This window comes from Hyla sarda, chromosome 11, assembly GCF_029499605.1.
Source record: "Hyla sarda isolate aHylSar1 chromosome 11, aHylSar1.hap1, whole genome shotgun sequence".
Taxonomy (NCBI): Eukaryota; Metazoa; Chordata; class Amphibia; order Anura; family Hylidae; genus Hyla; species Hyla sarda.
In genome coordinates, this window is record NC_079199.1 from 16635639 (window position 1) to 16660057 (window position 24419).

Consider the following 24419-nt stretch of genomic DNA (forward strand, 5'->3'; position numbering starts at 1 on the left):
ATGCGAATATTCGCATGCCAGTCTCACACAGTAGTATTAGAGCCTTCTTTACACCACACAAGCTGGAAGCAGAGAAAAAAAAAAACAACGAATATTCGTAATTACGAATATATAGCGCTATATTCGCGAAATTCCCGAATATGCGATATTCGCGAATAATATTCGAATTGCGAATATTCGCGAGCAACACTAATAAGCAATACTAGTTTGAACATGTTGTGGGTGGGAGCTGTCAAAATGAAGAAGGGCATTCTTAGATATGCTCTCCCAGAACCCTGTCGTAATCAATTGGTTCTGTGAGACTTTTATTTCTACATCAAGAAATTCTAGTCTGTCTCCTCCGAAATGATATGTGAAGGTCATATTAGACTTATTTTCGCAATGACGAATATTCGTTTTTTTTCGCTCATGCAAATTTTAGCATATGCTCATTTTCACATATACGAATTTTTCCCTACGTAGATATTCGCATATGCGAACATTTCCACATGCTAATCTCCTTACTTGCGAACTTTCCCCTATGTATAATTTCGCATATAAGAACGTTTCCACGCACCAAATATTTTTTTACATACGAACTTTCCCTTATGTAAATGTTCGCATGTGTTAGCTTTCCATATATACGAATTTTCCAGAATAACAATTTCGCATATGCGCAGTTTTGCATATGTTTTCTGATGTGCGAATTTACGGGTGTGACATTTGTCGTATATGCGCATTTTCACATATGGTAAAATTTCTTACAAGAGAATGTTGTCCTATGTAAATATTCCCACTTGCGAACTTTTCCACGAAGCAATATTCTTACATGCGAATTTTCCTCAATGTATTCAGTCGCATATGCGAACTTCATTATGCGTTTTTCCTTTACATATGAATTTTCCCTGTGTAAATTTTCGCATGTATTAATTGGTCCCCCCCTTTTGTGCGAATTTTCTTTTCCGGCGTAGTATGTTTTCGCATGTGCGTATTTTTTAGATATGCGAATTTTCGGGTATGAAATTTGTCGTATATGCGCAGTTTCACATATGATAAATTTTCTTATATGCGAATGTTTCCCTATGCGCTTTTTCTCGCATGTTAATTTTTGTATATACGAATGTTCGCATATACGAACATTCGCACGAATATTACGCGTATGCGAATGTAGCGAATATATGACGAATATTCGTCCATATATTCGCGAAATATCGCGAATTCGAATATGGCCTATGCCGCTCAACACTATTGCCAGACAGAAAAGAACAACTCAACTTCAGCAGCTGATAATTATTGGAAGGAGTAAAATTTTTTAATAGAAGTAATTTACAAATCTGTTTACATTTCTGGAGCCAGTTGATATATATAAAAAAAAGAGTTTTTTCCTGGATAGTGTTGTGTGGCATAGGCCATACTCGAATTTGCGAATATTCGCGAATATATGGACAAATATTCGTCATATATTCGCGAATATTCGCATATTCGTAATATTCTCGTATTATGTTCGCATATGCGAAAAACTCACGTATACGAAAATTTACATATGTGAAAAATTAACATACAAAATTAACATAAACGAAATTCGTATATACGAAATTTAGCATATGCTAATGTTCGTATATGCGAAAATCCGCACGCCAGTCTCACACAGTAGTATTAGAGCCTTCTTTTCACCACACAAGCTAGAAGCAGAAAGGGGTGATCACTGTGATGTGTACTGTGAAAAAAAAAAAAAAAAAGAATATTCGTAATTACGAATATATAGCGCTATATTCGCGAAATTCGCGAATTCGCGAATATGCGATATTCGCGAATAATATTTGAATTGCGAATATTCGCGAGCAACACTATTCCTGGAATACCCCTTTAGGGTATGTTCACACACGCAGATTTTTTAGCGGGTTTTCCGCTGCGTATTTGAAAGTGAGCGGGCTCTTCTCGGCTGTCCGCAGCAGATTTTCCGTGGCGGAATGTACACTGTGGAAAATCCGCCACAAGCCCCATTGAAGTCAGTAGGGACTGTGGCAGTTTTCCACAGCGTAAATTCCGCCGCGGAAAATCTGCTGCGGACAGCCGAGAAAAGCCCGCCCACTTTCAAATACGCAGTGGAAAACCCGCTAAGAAAATCCGCGCATGTGAACGTACCCTTATACTATCCTGGCAGTTGAAGGAAGTGGAGGGAGAAAAATCTTTTACTTTTTCACCTATGTAGTTTTTTTATTTTTTATTCTAACCTTATGTAAATCTCTCGTTTTCTCCTTTTGCACTGTTTGCTATAATTTTTCAGATGCCTTTTATAAATAACCCTGCACACTGCTTGTTTCTGAACTTTTTCTGAAAATTAAAACAATTCTGTTTCCATAATCCATTAGAGGATTGCAATGAATGCATCCTCCTTCATATACGGCAATGTGTACTGTCAGGTTAGGTCTAATCCTATGAGCAGATGGTCCAGCCAGGATGTTTTTATTACAGCGCTTTGCCATTTTACAGAAATTAGGCTTATTTTAGGATTTTGGCAATTACTTCAGAATCCTGTAGAAAACCATTCCGGTGATACTGTCAGCAAAACGACTCCTCAGATTAGAGCGGAGTGAAAGGCTTTTTAGAAGAGATAACATTTTAGCATCAGCCTCAAACCGCTCGCCCATTTTCTCTCCTTTATTCCGCTGCTGTTTGAAGCCGAGGTGGGGTCATCACATGTATGAGTGTGTAATGTTACTTCTGTGGGATCTAGCTGTGAAATATAAAAAAAAGGAAAAATAAACATTTGGATTTTTCAGCTCAATGGATGTAAACTGTGGGGATATTCTGCTATCACGATAGATTTATGTTACATTGTCTGAATGATTCCAAAATGTGTTCTATCTATCTCATATCTATCTATCTATCTATCTATCTATCGATCTCATATCTATCTATCTATCTATCTATCTATCTGTCTCATATCTATCTATCTCATATCTATCTATCTCATATGTATCTATCTCATATTTATCTATCTCATATCTATCTATCTATCTATCTCATATCTATCTATTTATCTATCTATCTATCTCATATCTATCTATCTATCTCATCTATCTATCTCATATCTATCTATCTATCTATCTCATATCTATCTATCTATGTACCTTTCTCATATATCTATATATCTCATTCTATCTATCTACCTATCTATCTCATATTTATCTATCTCATATCTATCTATCTATCTATCTATCTCATATTTATCTATGTCATATCTATCTATCTATCTATTTATGTCATATCTATCTATCTATCTCATATCTATATATCTATCAATCTATCTCATATCTATCTATCAATCTATCTCATATCTATCTATCTCACATCTATCTATCGAGGTAGATGAAGAAAAAGCAGCACACCGTCAGGGTAGATGGGGGTGGGTGCAATTCAGTGGGAGACCCTGGTAAAAGAACTCCAAACTTCAAGAAGATGAAAGAACACTGCAGCATCCCAAGATGTGGTAAAAAAAAAACTTGTAAAAAAGTGTTTATTCCATCATTTGAGTGCTGCAGTTTTCTTTCATCATCTATCTATCTATCTATGCAAAAGGGATAAGTATTCTTTTTAGGTAGAGGCACTACTTCTGGTATATGGAGATTCAAAAAGGCCATTAGCACTCCTCGGGCATTCTGGGAAAGGGAATATGCAAAGCAGCTCATCACATTCCCTGGATATCAGCTTTAGTGCAGGAAGTGGGGAGGTTTATGATTGGCGGTGATGGGGCCCATAAAGGCAGAACCCACAACTGCAGTCGGGCCCCATAGCAGTTATCTATCTATCTATCTATCTATCTATCTATCTATCTATCTATCCATCTATCTATCTCATATCTATATATCTATATTATTTCTATCTCATATCTATCTATCTGTGGTGGCCCAGTACGGGAGTCCTTACCCTGTACCCTTTCTGCGCTGTCAGGCAGCCTCCCTGCAGTGTCCCCTCGACCCCCCTGCATCTGTTCTACTGTAATTATATATTATCTCCTATGTTATGTATATAAGAATGTTGTATCTTTAAGAAAGGATAACATGTGATCACCAGTTGTCATGTGAGTTGTCATGTGATCGTTACCCAGGAGGTATCAGTGACCATGTGACTTAAGGGTGACCAATGGGACCCCACCAGAGTCTCCCCCATAAAAGCCCTGGGAGGAGTCTCTTCTCTCTCTTAGTTCCTGAGTCTTTGCTGAGGTGCAGTCGAGCCTAAGAGTCTGGAGTGATAGGAGCCTCAAGTCAAGTCTACAGCCACAAGATACAAGTCTACAAGTAACTACAGTCACAGCTTAGTCTGTATCCAGTCAAGTCAAGTCAGTCACTGACATCTATTGTCAAATCAACGTGGCCTGCACTAAATTGTCCAAAACCACTGCAAGTCCCAGCAAGCCCTTAAGGTCTCTGAAGTCACCGGACACATCCATGGACCCTGGCTGAACTGTATAGACTGTTCCATCTGTCACTCAGTAAAGCTACCGTTGTCTGTAACTTGGTGCCGGAGTCATTATTGCCCCCGTGCCTAGCCCAGGATCCAGCGGTATACCTGTATACCTTCGGGTGGTATTGAGGATACACCGCACCCTGGCGTCATGAATACAAGGGGTTAATGCCGTCTGCCCCTAGGGTAATTCTAGCGATCAGCAGCAGGGGCCATATTCGAATTCGCGATATTTCACGAATATATTGATGATTATTCGTCCTATGTTCGTGAAATTCGCATATTCGCTATGCTCATTCACTTTTTTTTCCATGGAAAATTTGCATGGAAAATTTGCATGGAAAATTTGTATGTGAAAGAAAAAAAAAAAAAGCAGACCCATGTGATAGATCCATGTGATAGACCCCTATTCGCATGGAAAATGTGCATAAAAATTTGCATGTGAAAAAAAAACAAGAAAAAAAAACACGAATATTCGTCATTACCAATATATAGCACTATATTGTAAATATTCGTGAAATCGCGAAGTGCCGATTTTCGCGATAAAAATTTGCATTATGAAAATGCGTGCTCAACACTAGGTAATTCCATCTGCCCTGCATCACACCCCATACCACATATCTATCTATCATCTACCTATTTATACAGTGACCCCCCGACCTACGATGGCCCCGACATATGATGAAATCGACATACGATGGCCTCTCAGAGGCCATCGCATGTCGATGTGAGCATCAACATACGGTGCTTTTTTATGTCGGGGCCATCACATTAAGTGCTATCCGGCAGCGCTAAATGCTTAAGCTGCTGCCGGATAGCAGCTTAATGTTCCCCGTGTGGTGCGGTAAGTATTACTTACCCCTCCACGATGCTCCGGGGTGCCCTCCGGGTCCAGCGCTGGTCTTCCGGTGTCTTCTCGGCCCTCTCCGATGACGTCAATATGCTGCTGCGCACGTCATCCAATAGGAATGGCGTACGCAGCGGCGTAATGACGTCGCTACGCAGGCCCAGTAAGGCCTTGCGGAAGACAGAAGAGGACCGGAGAAGACAGAAGACGACCGGAGAAGACAGAAGAGGACCGGAGAAGACAGCAGAGGACCGGAGAAGACAGCGGAGAGCCCAGCGGAGGCCGGGGTCACCATCGGGAGTGGCGGGGACACCATCTCGAGCGGCGGGGACAGGTGAGTACAGCTTCCTATACTTTACATTGCACAAATCCCTCAACATACGATGGATTCGACAAACGATGGCTCGTTTGGAACGAATTACCATTGTATGTTGAGAGACCACTGTATATTAACAGATATATCTACCGATAGGCCAGCTACTGATTTCAACAGACCTATTATAGCAGTATTTTTACAAACAGTGTGTCTCCAGCTGTTGCAAAACTAAAACTCCCAGCATGCCCGGACAGCCTTCGGCTGTCCGGGCATACTGGGAGTTGTAGTTTTGCAACAGCTGGAGACACACTGTTTTGAAAACACTGCTTTAATAGAATATTCAATGTATTTCCCTTACTTTGTTTTTATTGCTGACTGTATCCATCTGCTGCCAACCGTATCCCTCCGCATACATCTTCAATAAGGAATTGCACTTTAAAACGATACTTTGCCGAAAGAGCTGATATTTCGGCTACACCCCGTCTGTTTCCTAAGGTGAACTCCGAATTGGTTATTCTGCACAATCTGTTACCCCGAGCTGTACACGCGCTTTAACTACCAGGCCTATGAATATGCCTACAAAGCAACTTAATTGCAATTACTTTGCTTATTGTAACTACAGGAATAATGTTTTTAATGAACCCTCAGACTGTTAGGGAAGGGTGCAATAAAGAAAGAAGGCGTTAAGTCGCAGGCTGGGAAAAAAATTTAATATATATGATAATATACACAAAACTATTAGAGTAAGTAAAATGCAGTTAATTACATCACGGCGCCTTAAGGGCAAAAAGCTAAATTAGTCCAAAATTGCAAATAAAAAATTCATATTGCAATTTGATTGAAAACAAAATTGGAAAATAAGACAACTCCTCCCGCCTCCCTGTGACACTTTGCCTTCTTGCCGCATATTAAAGTGTTAATGAAGAACTGCATGGAAGATCTTCAAGCTGCTGGGCTCCAAATATGTAACAGAGCCTCCACTTAATATCTTCTCATGTCTTGGCAGCGTATCGGGTCCCCCAAGGCACCAGGGCTTGGATGCAGCTGGCACCTTTTCACTACCTATAGCAGTGTTTCCCAACCAGTGTGCCTTCAGCTGTTGCAAAACTACAACTGCCAGCATAAAATCATGCTTACTTACCTACCTTGAGTCATAGAGCTCCAGCATGACTGCCTCCTCCCTCCCCCACCCCTCCCTTTTCTACATGATTGATGTACAAGGCTCTGTGCTGGAACCAAAACTCTCAACGTCTGTGTTTCCTAACCAGTGTGTCTTCAGCTGTTGCAAAACTGAAACTCCCAGAATAAAATCATGTTTTCCTACTAAGCTCAAGAGTCATAGAGTGGCAGCATGCGTGCCTTATCCCTCCCCCACCCCTGACTGTTCTGCATGATTGATGTAGAATGCTCAGTGCTGGAACCAAAACTTTCTACATCTGTTTCCCAACCAATGTGTATTCAGCTGTTGCAAAACTACAACTCCCAGCATAAAATCATGTTTTCCTTCTAAGCCTTACAGTCATAGAGCTCTGGCATGCCTGCTTCCTCCCTCCTCCACCCCTCCCCATTCTGCATGATTGATGCACAAAGCTTAAACCCAAACTCTCTACAACCCTTATCTTTAACCACTGTGCCTCCAGCTGTCGTAAAACTGCAACCCAAGCATGCCCAGCGTGTGTGGACTACTTTGATGACCTTCCTTTTGTTTGGTTAATATACTGGGTAACAAGAGTTATGGGGTGTTTTCACTTGTAATACATTCTTTTTTTCATTGTGTTTTTGTTTTTAAAAATAATTTTACATGGTCAGTAGTGGAGGGGCCTGATAGACAGCATCCATTACTAATCTAGGGCATAGGGTTAACCACTAAAAGAGCTAGTACTAACTAACCTCGATCTGATGGTATCCAGTTGGGGTCGGCACGCCTTTGTTCATTTCTATGAGAGTGCTGGAGATGCCCGAATACAGCTCCTCTCAGAAAGCTGGGCCCTGTTAAAGATAGGGGATAAGTGTAAGATCATCAAGTCCAACTGCTGGGACCCCCTTCTGATCACAATAGGGGATAAGTTACTTTTAGCTGCATTACCCCTTTAAAAAAAACTTACATTTCTTTACGGTGCGCTGTGCTTTGCTTTGTACTATACACTCTGTGATCCAGGTGCTCTGAACCTGACCCATGGAGTGTAGAACTTGCAGCTATGTGCAGCATTTATACATAATTTATTACTAGGCATATCCCTGTTTTGAAAATTTTGTCTAGCTGCTATGTGCGCAAAATATTTGCACAATGTCGCCCCAAAATTATACAGATAATAAATGGCCCCCTAAATTTCTATCCCATATACTCCTGTGATCATCCCCTCGTATTTCAGAAACAAAAGCGTTAATCTTCTGAATCACACCAAGGTTGACGCTCAAAGCATCTGTAGTGTTAATAGGCCATGGATTTTAGGCCGCTAACCATATTCAGCTTTAAATAAGCCCCTCAGCGTATTTACACTCCTCCTGAATCCCATTTTGAGTTTGATGAATTATGAATGTGTAAGCCTTGGAGGGATCATTCGTCGTACAGGTGGCTGTTCTGGGGTATGAAAGCTATATAAATGTTTATGCTAAAATTTACATGTTTTCATCGTGTTCTCTGGGATTTGGAGGGCTAAATAGAGTGGAAGGTTATTCATGCGGATCTGCAATTCTTTATGGGGTCCTGAACTTTTTAGAAACGAATCTGTGCGCTCAAAAAACCACAAAAATAAGCATTTCTTTTCTAACGAGCTCTATTTCCCAGTGCTATAAATGCAGGCGGCAAGGTAAACTATTCAGGACGTGTATACTGTAGTATGGATTGAACTGAACGTCTTTCCATATATCGTCAAAACTTCTTGTAACCCCTCGTAGACTTCCATTCAATTACACAGACTGCCTGAAGAAACGTCAAGAAAACAGCCGCTTACTTTTCATTGGCTGCGTCCTTGTCCTCTGGGTGTCACGAGCATTGGGGCATTGGGGACGTATGTTTGAAGCACATGGAATGTAGAGTATAGAGAACAGCTCACTGGCCCTGCTGCAGCTAGTAATAAATGGTTCCTATACAGTACTCCTACCGGAGCGGAAGATGTCGTACCGGCAACGCAACTGGCCCACTCAAGATGGTGCTCAGTCAGAAGAATATCGGTTCTTGTACATGAAAGAACGATGGGACAAGACGGCACTCACCATACAGTGGAGTACTTTATTCTTCAGTTGCAAACATACAGCAAAGGTCAGGGAATCAGGCAGACAGCGATAGACGCATCGGGACTACCGATTCGTGCGTAATGACGCACTTCCTCTAGCCGACGCTCCCAGCGTCGGCTAGAGGAAGTGCTTCATTACGCACGAAAAGGTTGTCCCCAAGCGCTGTCTGCCTGACTCCTTGACCTGTGTTGTATATTTGCAACTGAAGAATAAAGTACTACACTATATGGTGAGTGCCGTCTTGTCCCTTCGTTCTTTCATGTGAAAGCACAGAGAAGCCAACATAAGAGATAGCGTGGATTGTTTATTGGTTTAACTGAAAAGGGGGCATCTCAGGTTGAAATGGGGGCATCTACAACTGGCTTTCTTGTGGACATATTCGGCTGGCAGTCGGGAGTGTGGCTGCTCCTCTGGGGAAAATGTTTGGCTTTGTCAGCATTAAAGGGGTACTCCAGAGAAAAACTTTTTTTTTTTTTTTTTATTAACTGGTGCCAGAAAGTTAAACAGATTTGTAAATTACTTCTATTAAAAAATCTTAATCCTTCCAGTACTTATTAGCTGCTGAATACTACAGAGGAAGTTCTTTTCTTTTTGGAACACAGAGCTCTCTGCTGACATCACGAGCACAGTGCTCTCTGCTGACATCTCTGTCCATTTTAAGAACTGTCCAGAGTAGGAGAAAATCCCCATAGAAAACATATGCTGCTCTGGACAGTTCCTAAAATGGATAGAGATGTCAGCAGAGAGCACTGTGCTCGTGATGTCAGCAGAGAGCACTGTGGTCATGATGTCAGCAGAGAGCACTGTGTTCCAAAAAGAAAAGAATTTCCTCTGTAGTATTCAGCCGCTAATAAGTACTGGAAGGATTAAGATTTTTTAATAGAAGTCATTTACAAATCTGTTTAACTTGCTGGCACCAGTTGATTTAAAAAAAATGTTTTCCAGTGGAATACCCCTTTAATTCATTGTATATGGGAATATTGGCAGGGGCGGACTGACAACACTAGGGGCCCCCGGACTAAAAAAAAAGGCAAGGGCCCCTGCTAGGCTCTGCAGCTCGTCAATCTTCTGCCACGCCCCTATTCCACTAAAATCCCACACACAATAAACTAAAATTTATATATGTAAGAAACACTTTAACGTAGGTAAATTTCCATGACCAATAATACTGGTATACAAGGAGTAAACATATACCGCCACACAATAACTGGATAATACCGCCATACTGTACTGAATAAAACCACTATACACAGGCCAGTATACTATAAAGGATCTGTATACAATATAAGTGATTATATACAGGACTCTATGGCGGTAGATATCAGCTGTACACAGGATCTGTATACCATGTGATTACAGTTACATTTTGGGACTCACAATTACATATTTTCTGATCAGCGGCATCCTCTTCCCTTTTCTTCTCCTTCCGGATAAGACCGCCATGTGGATCTCTTAACATCTGCAGGACAAACATGTCAGCCTTTAAATTTTTCCAGTGCCCTCCCCTTCTCTACACAATCTTTCCATCTATAGGCCCACAAACTGTAATAATGCCCTCCTTGGTGTCCTGCGCAATAAAAGGGCAGGTAGGTAGGTAGCCAGGTAAATAGGTAACTAGGTAGATAGATCAGGAAGCCAGATATGTTGGTAGGTGACAAGCCAGGTAGGTAGAGGGCCAGATAGGTAGTTAGGCAGCCATGTATGAAGGCCAGGTATGTACATAGTTAGGTAGCTGGGTATGTAGGTAGTTAGATAGCCTGGTATGGGTATGTAGGTACTTAGATAGCCTGGTACGTAGGTACGTAGTTAGGCATCCAGGTATAAAGTTAGGTACCCCCCCCCTTTCCTCGTAGGTATAGGCAGCAGAGTTAACCCCCCCTTCCCTGTAGGTATAGACAGCAGAGTTAACCCTTCCCTGTAGGTATAGGCAACAGAGTTAACTCCCCCTTCCCTGTAGGTATAGACAGCAGAGTTAACCCTTCCCTGTAGGTATAGGCAGCAGAGTTAACCCCCCTTCCCCAAAGGTATAGACAGCAGAGTTAGCCCCCCAACCTTCTCCATAGGTATAGGCAGCAGACTTAACCCCCTTCCCCATAGGTATAGGCAGCAGAGTTAGCCCCCCTTCCCAATAGGTATAGGAACAAAGTTAACCCCCCCCCTTTCTCCTTAGGTATAGGCAGCAGAATCCCCCCCTTTCCCCATAGGTATAGGCAGAGTTAACCCTCCCATTCCCCATAGGTATAGGCACAGTTAAAGGGTACCTCTCATCAAATAAACTTTTTATATATTTTAGATTAATGAATGTTGAATAACTTTCCAATAGCATGTTAATGAAAAATATGCTTCTTTCTATTGTATTTTTCCCGATCAGTCCTGTCAGCAAGCATTTCTGACTCATGCTGGAGTCCTAAACACTCAGAGCTGCTAGCCTGCTTTCTTCACAGCCAAACAGGCTGTGAACAAAGCAGGCTGGCAGCTCTGAGTGTTCTCCTTTGTGAACAAAGCAGACTGGCATCTCATAGTGTTTAGGACTCCAGCATGAGTCAGAAATGCTTGCTGCCAGGACTGGTAGGGAGACCCCTAGTGGTCATTTCTTCAAAGTGGAAAATTAAATAGAAAGAAGCATATTTTTTAATAACATGCAATTGTAAAGTTATTCTGCATACATTAATCTATAATATATCAAAAGTTTTTTTCATGAGAGGTACCCTTTAAACCCCCCTTTTCCCCATAGGCATAGGCAGAATTACCCACCCACCCTTTCCCCATAGGTATAGGCAGAGTTACCCCCCCCCCTCTTCCCCATTGGTATAGGCATCTTCCCCATAGGTATAGGCAGAGTTACCCTCCCCCTTTCCCCATAGGTATAGGCAGATTTACCCCTCCCTTCCCTCCCCTCTCCCTTTCCCCATAAGTATAGGAAGAGTACCCTCCCCCCTCTTCCCCATAGGTATGAGCAGAGTTACCCCCCCCCCTCTTCCCCATAGGTTTAGGCAGAGTTACCACCCCCTTCCCCATAGGTATAGGCAGAGTTACCCCCCTTCTTCCCCATAGGTATGGGCAGAGTTAACCCCCCCTTAGGTATAGGCAGAGTTACCCCCCCCCACTTTCCCCATAGGTATAGGCAGAGTTAACCCCTTAGGTATAGGCAGAGTTACCCCCCCCCTTTCCCCATAGGTATAGGCAGAGTTAAAAAAAGGGATGCTCCCCTGATGTCCCACGCAGCGATCTCCTCAGCAGCAGGGGCCCGCGTCTTCTCCCCTCCACAGTACAGGAGCCGATGATCATCGGCGCCTGTACTGCGTACTGCGTGGAGGCGGAGGTCACGTCTCCTCTGTGAAAGCTGCAGATGCGGCTCAGACAGAGGGAACGCCTTCTCCTTTATGTGCGTGTATCGCACATACCGGAGAAGGCAGCGCTGTCTGCTGGGGATCTGGGATGAGTGTCCCGGATCCTCAGTAGCGGCGGCGGCAGGCTCTTTACCCGGTCGGGCCCTCGGACGACGTCCGATCGGACCGGCCAGTCAGTCCGCCCCTGAATATTGGACTGTAGCACGGGGGCTCAATGAATAACAATAGGGCTCTGGGTTCAATTTTAACCAGGGCAACACCTGTAAAGAGTTTGTATGTTCTCCCAGGCTTTGTATGTTAGTCCAGTGAACATCTGAAATCCATACTAGTGTGTGTGTCTGAGAAACTTTTGCTGTTATTCTCATTGGGGACAACGGTGACAATCTCCTTACAGCGCTGAGGAATATTTTGCTGCTATATAATAACCAAAAAATGAACGAAATCCAAGGATGAGGAACACGCTGTGGCCTTTGCACAAAAATCTTAAGAGTAATGCGGGCAGCATACTAATGTATCCGAGCTGCTCATTATGATATCATGATGTGTGATCCGTGGTTCTCGGCTCTGCTTTATCTGTATACATGTCCCTGGATGTAACCATGGCAACAGGAGTGAAAACATCCATTGTTTACACCGCTGGCCGCGTTTAGAGAACGGGAAAACAGCGCAGAATCCAAATAGTCTTTATTATTTTATGGCTATGCAACTTTACGACCTGTTTAACCCTATACCGCAGTGGTCTCCAAACTGTGGACCTCCAGCTGTTGCAAAACTACAACTCCCAGCATGCCCGGGCAGCCGTGCTTGGAGTTGTAGTTTTGCAACATCTGGAGGTCCATAGTTTGGAGACCACTGGTCTAGACAGTAGAGGTCCCTCAATTTGATGATGAAATGAAGGTTATTTTAGCTGAAATAAAAGGCTATGTTCACACAGTGTAAAATTTGGGCGGTGTTTTATTTTAAACGTGCATTTTAAGACGCAAACCGCAAAAATGCTGACACAAAATTAAACACGCTGACGGACTGCACGTTGTGTGAACATAGCCAACGCTGGAATGTGATTGGCTGCTACAGACAATCTTATCTAGTTACACCCATAACAACCAATCAGATTGCTAGTTTCACTTTACAACCATCCACGGAAAATAAATCTGGACTTTGATTGGTTGCTGCTAGAAACCACTCTACTTTCTGTCTGTTCATGTAACAAGGGAGTCATTGCTCATAGTAACCAATCAGATTGCTAGTTTCATTTTACAACCAGCCCTGGAACAGGAAAGCTGAAATATAATTGGTTTCTAATAGCAACCACTCTGCTTCCTGTTTGTTCATGTAACATTGGAGCTCATAGCTGGACTATATATATATATATACAGTATATATATATATATATATATATATATATATACTGTATATATATATGTATATATATATATATATATATATATATATATATATATATACTGTATATATAAAATATATATATATATATATATATATATATATATATATATATGTGTGTGTATAAATATTTTTGCACACAAATATAGACCCCTTTAAGCGTCAGCACGGCAACCATCACCATAAATATCCATTAGGCAATTCATTTTCTCTACAGCTCACAAAAAATAAACCCCTCAGACACCATCCCTATCACTACCACCCCCTCAGACGACAAGTGGAAAGTACGCTACCACAACAGATGAAATCTTAATTTTTAGAAACAATTCACTAATGTTGAAACCACTGTGGCCAAGAGACCGTTTCCCCCCTATCATACAGAATTTTCAATAGGTTATATGAAAATGGGTTCTCTTAAAGGAGAACTCTACTAAAGTTAACTTATCCCCTATCTCCGGGACAGAAGTCTGGCTTTCCCAGTGAGAAGCGCATGTTGTCTACCTGTAGACGGCACACGCTCCATTCATTTCAATGGGAGCACCGATAATGCCCGATAATGCTGTACTCGGTTCTTTTTAGCGCTCCCATAGAAATGAATAGAGCATGTGCCATCTGCAGCACGCGCTTCTCACTGAGCATCGGGGGTCCCAGCGTGAGACCCTCAAGATCAGCTACCTGTGGATGGGGGATAAGTAAATTTTTGCTGAAATTCTCCATTAACTGGACACTTAATTTAAAGGAGATCTGTAGTGCAATATAACTTATCCTTCGGATAGGGGATAAGTTATAGATCACGGGGGGTCCGACAGCTGGGGCCCCCGTGATCTCCTGGACGGGGCCGCATCAATATGCTGGAAAGGGGGCGTTCCGTCCCCGCATGACGCGGCAGCCGACACGCCCCCTCCATGTACCCTATAGAGATACATGGAGGGGGCGTGTCTGCTGTGACTTTCTGCTGGGGATGAAACTTCACTTCCTGCAGACTGTCGCGGCCCTGTCCAGGAGATCCCGGAGGGCCCCAGTGCTCGGACCCCCGCAATCTATAACTTATCCCCTATCCTTTGGATAGGGGACAAATTATTTTGCGCTGAATACTCCTTTAAGAGCATAATCAACCATTTCTATTATCATAGTTTTTTTCATGAATAAAATAAAAAAATTTGGTTAAATGCAGCAATGAGCTACCAACAACATTTTTAGGAATGTTCTTTTATTTCACCAGTCTGAATTGTTTTATCTATCATAGCCACGGGGACCTTATCAGTATTTTCGTTAAACCTTATTCCAGCCTATTTTATTGTGAATTGTTTTAGTTCAGTTCATATATATATATATTTACCTTCAATTACCCATTGGGCGACGGCTCGGCCGCCAGCAGATACCTTCATAGCCTTTGTTGCTGATCCAGAATGGAGTTCAATGCCATAAAGCTATTCCGCGATGTTGTATCTGTAACGTAATTGTGTTCGTATTTGTTATATCATGCCTCTAATGTCCCCTCTAATCTTATCTTATTTTGTCTTAAAGAAGTATATTATCAGTTAATGCATCTTTGCCTCAGCATGTGTCGCATTGTTTCTATCTTGTTACCTTTCGCTTTGATGTTCTGAAATGTGGCATTAACCTTATCTGACTTCAGAAAACTTGTGAGAAAGTCTTGTACTGTGTTATGAAAAGAAATCAAACAAAATCTGCAACAAGTGCTATTTCATTCTTATTAAATTCAGTGGGGGGTCGATGTCTCCTTTCAAGAGGGCCGCTATGTCGCCTAACGCTGCAGACATTTTTCCATAGGTTGCCTGAGATGTGAATTTTTTTTTTCCCTTAACCCCTTAAGGACTCAGCCCATTTGGGCCTTAAGGACTCAGACAATTTTATTATTACATTTTCGTTTTCATGCCGTACAATTTACGGTAAAAATGACATGTGTTCTTTATTTGGGTCAATACGATTAAAATGATACCCATGATAATATACTTTTCTATTACTGTTGCGCTTAAAAAAAATTGCAAACTGTTTAACCAAATTAGTATGTTTAAAATCCCCCATTTTGAAGACCTATAACTTTTTCATTTTTCCGTACAAGCGGCAGTATGAGGGCTAATTTTTTGTGCCGTGATCTGTACTTTTTATTTATACCATATTTGCTTATATAAAACTTTTAATACTTTTTTAATTAATTTTTTTTGGAATAAAATGTCATAAAAAAGCAGCTATTTTGGACTTTTTTTTTAACGTTCACGACGTTCACCGTACGGTATCATTAACATTTTATTTTAATAGTTCAGATATTTACGCACGCAGCAATACCTAATATGTATATAACATTTTTTTTTTACACTTTTTGGGGGTGAAATAGGGAAAATGGGACAATTTATGTTTTTATTGGGGAGGGGATTTTTCAAATTTTTTTTAACTTTTATTTTTTACTTTTTTTTACTTTTATTTTTACACTTTAATGGTCCCCATAGGGGACTATTTATAGCAATCATTCGATTGCTAATACTGTTCAGTGCTATGCATAGGACATAGCACTGATCAGTATTATCGGTGATCTTCTGCTCTGGTCTGCTCGATCGCAGACCAGAGCAGATTACCCGTGGAAGGCAGCGGAGGCAGGTGAGGGGACCTCCGGTTGCCATGCTGGATAATCGGATCGTCGCGGCAGCGCTGTGAGTGATACGATCATCCATTCAAAGTACCGCGATGCTGCAGATGCCGTGATCTGTATTGATCATGGGATCTGAGGGGTTAATGGCGGACATCCGCACAATCGCCATTACGGGCGGGTCCCTGGCTGCTATCAGCATCGCTCTGATGCTCGCGGTTATGCATAGGACCTAAATGTACATCCTGGTGCGTACCAGAGTACCAGCTCACCAGGACGTACATTTACGTCCTGTGTCGTTAATAGTGTTGCTCGCGAATATTCGCAATTCGAATATTATTCGCGAATATCACATATTCGCGAATTCGCGAATTTCGCGAATATAGCGCTGTATATTCGTAATTACGAATATTCGTTTTTTTTTTTTTGTTTTTTTCTTCACAGTACACATCAGTGATCACCCCTCTCTGCTTCCAGGTTGTGTGGTGTAAAGAAGGCTGTAATACTACTGTGTGAGACTGCCGTGCGAAAAATTCGCATATGCGAAAATTCACATATACGAAAATTCACATATGTTAATTTTCGCATATGCGAATTTACACATATGTTAATTTTCGCATGTGCGAATTTACACATATGTTAATTTTCGTATGCACGAATTTTTGCGTGCGCGAAAATAAAACGAGAATATGACGAATATGCGAATATTCGTGAATATATGACGAATATTCGTCCATATATTCGCGAATATTCGCGAATTCGAATATGGCCTATGCCGCTCAACACTAGTCGTTAAGGGGTTAAAGGGGTACTCTGCCCCTAGACATCTTATCCCTTATCCAAAGGATAGGGGATGAGATGTCTGATTGCAGGGGTCCTGCCGCTGAGGACCCCCCGTGATCTCGGCTGCGGCACCCCAAACATCCGGTGCCTCCGTCCCGCATCGCCAGTCATCCGGCACGGAACTTCGCTCCGTGACGGATGACTGGCGATGTGGGACAGAGGCTTGTGATGTCACGGCCATGCCCCCTCAATGCAAGTCTATGGTAGGCGGCGTGACATCACGAGCGACGCGCGGCCTTGATGTCACAAGCCTCCGATGCTGCACCCGACACTCTAAACGAATGCAGCAGGGAGATCGCAGGGTTCCCCAGCAGCGGGATTCCCGCAATCAGACATCTTATCCCCCATCCTTTGGATTGGCCATAAGATGTCTAGGAGCGGAGTACCCCTTTTAAGTGAACCACATTGAAAATGCAGTCCAATCCATAGCTTTCATATCATAGAGCAGGAGGAGATGAGCAGATTGATATATAGTTTTATAGAAGAAATCCTATTTAGTCATGTAAATCTCAACTCATTCTAAGTAGTCATGTGGGTGGTCCTACTGACAGATACATTTGCATACAGAGAGAGCTGTCAACCACTATGAGTATGAGCGCCAACTTGACTACTTATTCCGAAATGAGTAATCAAGAAAATGTCCTACTTGGAGTTTGACAGCTCTCTCTTCATGTCCACTCACACACACTTATAGCTTTCAATCATTACGTAGGACCTCCCACATGACTACTTAGCCCACAATGAGCAGAGATTTACTTTTCCCTCTATTTATTTCCACAAAACTATATATTCATTTACTCAGCTTCTCCTGCTCTATATCATGATGCCTGCTGGTTGGACTACATTTTCCAAGTAACAAACTAAGCTTTTGACTTTTCTGTTTTATTAAAGGGATGATCCCGCTTTAAAAAATCATCCCCTATTCACAGGATAGGGGATTAGTGTCTGATCGCAGGGACTGGCCTCCTCAGCCAATCAGCGTCCCAATCAGTTTGTCTCAGATGGTGGGTGGCTGGAGCATTCAGCAGGAAGAGTCAGGCCTAGTTGTGGAGATGGTGGGGGTCCCAGCGGTCGAACCCCCGTGATCAGACACTTATCTACTATCCTGTGGATAGGGTATACATTTTGTAAACCTGGAAAACCCCTTTATAATCAGTCACTGGGTAACAGTTGGAAACAACAAGGAGAGACCTTGTCAGACCAGATACGTGAATGGTTGACCATATAACATTGAGCCCATCAGAGTTGGACTCTTTCGCAGCAGCATTCCTTTCTAGCTCCTATATGATGGGGGGTCTGAGCAGGGGCACCCCCTATGATATCCACATGCCATAATAAGGTCCTTTTAAACCAATAAGCCAGTTTGTATAAAATTATAGCCAACTTTTTTTAAACAAGCAGTACTGCCCAAAGAGATGCTCCTTTCGTCCACAGATGTCCTTGTGACAGAACCTTTTCCACCATCTGTTCAAGGGGTATTCCGCCCCTAGATATCTTATCTCCTATCCAAAGGATAGGGGATAAGATATCTGATTGTGGGGGTCCCACTGCTGGGACCCCCTCAATCTCTGTGCAGCATTCTAAACGAATGACTGGTGCAGGTGGCTGGGGTCGCGACGTCACGGCCACACCCCTTGTGATGTCACACCTCCCCCCCCTCAATGCAAGTCTATGGGAGGGGGCGTGGCGGACGCCAGGCCCCCTCCCATAGACTTTCATTGAGGGGGCGTGGTGTGACGTCACAAGGGGGGTGTGGTTGTGACGTCAAGACCCCAGCCACCTGCACCAGTCATTCGTTTAGAACGCTTGGGGGGGGCCAAGCGTTCAGAACTCCAAGCGTTCAGAACAAATTGTTCCAAATGCTGGGCAACGGAGTACCCCTTTAAAATCTCTTAGTTCAGGGCAATAATAATAATACAAAAAGTCTCAGGAATGAAAATCCAAAACCTACTCAAACGATAAAAAGCTTTTTTAGTCACGAAGGAGGACCCCGATTTACAGATCTGATTTTTCATTTCAAAGCCATCGGTCAAGGTTGTGACCATAAATTTGCACGGCACCGAAGAGTATGAGCGTAAAAAAATATACGACTCAGCAGTAAATTAGCAGAGTTTGGTGGAAAAATATGAAAAAAAAAATATTCAAGCAACGTACAGAGGTGACAGCAATTTGCATGCATTATATATGATATAATTGAAGCTGTCAGCTGCTTAAACTTTTTTTTTTTTTTTTCCCAGTTCCTCTTGCAAATGTCTTAAGTTTTGACTTCGGAGACGCAGTCTGGGAGGGTAATTTTCCAGCTGTGGTGTGCGCTACTTAATTCCGTTAGTCATTAAATTAAAAATAAAAAAGCAGACCCAAATTGGAGCAATTTACAATTTCGAAATATGTTTACTAACCTGTATCTTAAGTGTTATGTCTGTAGGCATTTCTGGCATTTTTAAGTGAAAGCAAGAACGTTTGGAGGACATCGAGGCTCATTCCTGTCGTAATAACTCATGATCTCTACCCATATAGATGCCATGGAGGAGGGCCCGCAACTGGGACTCACCTACCTCTCTATGAGCCAGGTGTAAATAACTTATAATGATCTCTACTCTTAGAGGAGGACCTGCATTAGTACTTTTTAGGGGCTGAAGAAATCCAAAAAAGAAATGCATTTCCTCTGATGTCATGACCACAGTGCTCTCTGCTGACCTCTGCTGTCCATTTTATGAACTGTCCAGAGCAGGAGAAAATCCCCATAGCAAACATATGCTGCTCTGGACAGTTCCTAAAATGGACAGCAGAGGTCAGCAGAGAGCACTGTGAACATCAGAGGAAATGCATTTCTTTTTTGGATTTCTCTTTAGTAAACAGCCCCTAAAAAGTACTGGAAGGATTAAGATTTTATAATAGAAGTGATTTACAAATCTGTTCTGGCACCAGTTGATTTAAAAAAAAAAAAAAAGTTTTCCACCGTAGTACCCCTTTAGGTCAGGCATAATAACTTATATTTAGTGATGAGCGGCATGGGCCATATTCGAATTTGCGATATTTCGCGAATATATGGACGAATATTCGTCATATATATATATTCGCGAAATTCATATATTCGTTATATTAGTTTTTTTCCCCGAATATTTATGTGCATATGCGAAAATATATGCGCATATTCGCGAATATTGAGCCCTCCCTTCTTTAATGGTATAGGGAACTAATGGACTAGTGCAGTGGTCTCCAATTTGCGGACCTCCAGATGTTGCAAAACTACAACTCCCAGCATGCCCGGACAGCCGAATGACGAGCCATGCAGGGCAGAGGCTCGTGACGTCACAGTAATGCCCCCTCAATGCAAGTCTATGGGAGGGGGCGTGACGGCCGTCACGCCCCCTCCCATAGACTTGCATTGAGGGGGCATTACTGTGTCGTCATGAGCCTTTGTCGCTGCACCCAAAGCTCTAAACGAACACCGGGAGCAGCAGGGAGAACGTGGGGGGTCCTCAGCTATGGGATCCCCGGGATCAGGCATCTTATACCCTATCATTTGGATAGGGTATAAGATGTCTAGTACCCCTTTAAATGGAAATCTAGCATGAGTTCCCACACTTTTTTTTTCCCCAGGACTTGACCCCTGCATAAGACCAGTATGTGGTAAAACACATAGGAAATCCCAGTGCAGGGAAAATGTAAAAAAAATAAAAAATAAAAAAAGTAACGACGCTGCAACCATACGACAACCAAGATGTTTCTGGAAGCAGGATCTGTGTAGGGATACTGCACTGCAAAGGGAGAGTTATTCTTTAAAGTCACTCTCTCCACCATCTATTGAAAACTAATTGTTTTATCAGAAAAACATTGTTCCCATGCAGTTACTGGTGGGTAGTGGTTGGGTGGCAGCCAACAGGTGAGGTTGGGCTCCTGCACCAGTACCATCTGTACTACCCTTATGGCAACCTTGAGGATATTGTTTGTCTATGACAAATAACGCTTTAAGAGCTCAATAACAACTTTCCATTTCCCATTGTTGATCATAGCCAGATGATTTATTCAAGTCTAAATGAGTCTAAATGAGTCCTCAAATTGACTCGGCTGTGGTACGATTATTGTGCATTAGCTGCCCAATGTATTTTATAGTCCCCTATTTATCTTGACTGAATCCCGTTTTCTCGTTTCATCTACTCAACTTCCCACTCCCTTAATTCTATAAAATTAATGTTATCCATCTAGTTCATCATATATATATTGCTCCTCCTACACTTTTCTCATTGTTATCGCTATTTTAATATTCTTTATTTTCTCAAGGTTATTTGAGAAATCAGTCACAGCAGTGACTGCAAATCTATTCCCCCAAGCTATTGTCTATAGTTATCATTAGAGATGAGCGAACTTACAGTAAATTCGATTCGTCACGAACTTCTCGGCTCGGCGGTTGCTGACTTATCCTGCATAAATGACTTCAGCTTTCAGGCGCTCCGGTGGGCTGGAAAAGGTGGATACAGTCCTAGGAAAGAGTCTCCTAGGACTGTATCCACCTTTTGCAGTCCACGGGAGCACCGGAAAGCTGAACTAATTTATGCAGGAAAAGTCATCAACTGCCGAGCCGAGAAGTTCGTGACGAATCGAATTTACTGTAAGTTCGCTCATCTCTAGTTATCATGTACTAAACTGTATCAATGCAGTGTACAATATCATATATTATAATAACCCTTTAATGACGCAGCCTGTTTTGGCCCTGAGGTCGCAGTCAATTTTCATTTTCGCTTTTTGGTTGTTTCCTCCTCGTCTTTTAAAGTCCAGAACTCTTTACATTTTTATCATCCCCCTTGTCATCTTCCCCCCCCCCCCTTCATCATCACCGCCTTCAGTGGTCTTCAACCTGCGGACCTCCAGATGTTGCAAAATTACAACTCCCAGCATGCTTGGACACCCATCGGCTGTCCGGGCATGCTGGGAGTTGTAGTTTTGCAACATCTGGAGGTCTGCAGCTTGAAGACCACTGCGGCCTTCGTCATCATCCAGAGCCCCCCTTTAGTTTTCTACTCACCTCCCCTCGGTGGGAAGGAAGGGTGAGCTGGTCTGGGCCATCTATGCTGCAGGGACCGTCTGGTGGGGAGGGTTAGTCGTTCCGGGCTGTACATCTTCACCGGGAGGCCCTCTTCTCCGGAATAGTGACTTTGCCCTGACAACGCACAAGGACGTCTGTGCACAGCAGACATTCGTGACGTCCCTACACATGAACGTACCTGTGCGTCGTCGTCAAGGCAACGTCACTAGTCCGGGGCCGGCCCGGTGCGGAGAAGAGGGCCTCCCGCTGAAGATGGACAGCCCGGAACGACTAACCCTCCCCACCAGACGGTCCCTGCAGCATAGATGGCCCAGACCAGCTCACCCTTCCTGGATGATGACGAAGACCGCAGTGGTCTTCAACCTGCAGACCTCCAGATGTTTCAAATCTACAACTCCCAGCATGCCCAGACAGCCAATGGCTGTCCGGGCATGCTGGGAGTTGTAGTTTTGCAACATCTGGAGGTCCGCAGGTTGAAGACCACTGAAGGCGGTGATGATTAAGGGGGGAAGATGATGACGAGGGTGATGATGACAGGGTGATGATGATGAGGGTGTTAATGATGGGGTCTGTATGATGACATGGGGGGATGATGTATTTCCCACCCTAGGCTTATAGTCGAGTCAATAACTTTTCCAGGGTTTTTGGGGTGAAATTAGGGGCCTCGGCTTATATTCGGGTCGGCTTATACTCAAGTATATACGGTACATAAAAAAAAAAACTAAAACTTTTTGTAAGAAATTATTGAAATTGTCCTCTTCTGAACCCTATAACTTTTTTTCCCCATATACAGGGCTCATTTTCTGCGCCGTGATCTATAGTGTTTATTGATACCATTTTTGTTTTCATGGGACTTTTTGGTAGATTTTCATTCATTCTTTTCTGGTATATAAAGTGGCCAAAATTCAACAAATCGGGTATTTTTCTTACAATTATGCCATTCAATGTGCGGTTTCACTACTGCTATGTTTTAAGAGTTTGAATAATTCCACACATGGCAATACTAAATACCGGTATGTTTATTTTTATTAACATTTTATTTGAAAAATGGGATAAGGAGGATAATATAAACTTTTATTAGGGAATTATTATTATTCACATTTATTGCAATGTTTTTTATATTGTTCTTTTATAATAGTTCTTCACTATTTTTAAATTCCCATAGGGGGCTATTACCTGCAATCTTTCGATTGCATACACTGTAATCTTTCCATAGCATTGATCAGTGTTATTGGCCCTTAACTTATACAAGCTGATTGGAAGGCATGGAGGCAGATAGGGGCCCTCGAGTCATCATCCCCGCTGACTGGGATCCCGCTATTACCCTGATTACATTTCAGATCCCAGAATCAACTTGATCGGGGGATCTAAAGGGTTAATGCCAGGCATTGGCATGATCACTACTGCTCGGCATTAGAGGCTCGTTTGGGACTGCTGCAGTACCTCTTCTTCTTTATATATATATATATATATATATATATATATATATATATATATACACCATTTAATTACTTAATTCATTGTTTATTTATTTTTATTTTTTTCATTTCTATATTTATTTATAGCTGTATGAAAAAGTATGTGCTCCCCTTTCAGATGTAGCTTTCAAACCTTTAATTCCATATTTGGCCCACTGAATGTTTTTATTTTTTTTTTATCTTTAGACAAAATGTAATGCAATACCAAAAATAACACACACCACACTTTTGAATTATTATCACTTTGATTTTCGGAGTCTGTATCACCCTAGTAAAAAATTGACTGTTCCCATGATAACTGCTTGCACAGATTTTTGCAGTAATATTTGCAACCGCGCCATAAAGGGATATGCACATTAAATGCATTTATGGCATAGTCTATCAATAACTGATAGGTGGGGATGTTCCACCTTGTTTACGCCTTGAAATATAGAAGTTAAAGTGATCTAGAAGTTTCTACGTAAGTTTTTAATATAGAGAGGTGAGTAAGAGAATGTCTTGTGCCTATAATTTCAATTTCACCACATTTTTCAGACATAAATTAATTCTTGTCTAAGTTAAAGTACTAATCCACGTTACAGGCTGGTGGCTGAATATTAGTTTGGCTGACAGCTATGTCCTGCATAAAACACACACACACACAATGGGCGAGATTTATCAAAACCTGTGCAAAGGAAAAGTTGTCCAGTTGCCCATAGCAACCAATCAGATTGCTTCTTTCATTTTGCAGAGGCCTTGTCTAAAATTAAAGTGGAGAGCTGATTGGTTGCTATGGGCAACTGGGCAACTTTTCCTCTGGACAGGTTTTGATAAATCTCCCCCAATATTACTACAGCTTTTTGACTA

General features: G+C 42.2%; 1 long non-coding RNA gene across 6 annotated transcripts in view; it reads left to right on the top strand.

Annotated features, from left to right (window-relative positions):
• Positions 1 to 24419, top strand: part of LOC130295372 (uncharacterized) — a 77508-nt gene that overhangs the window by 51511 nt on the left and 1578 nt on the right. The gene's annotated exons all lie outside the window — the stretch shown is intronic.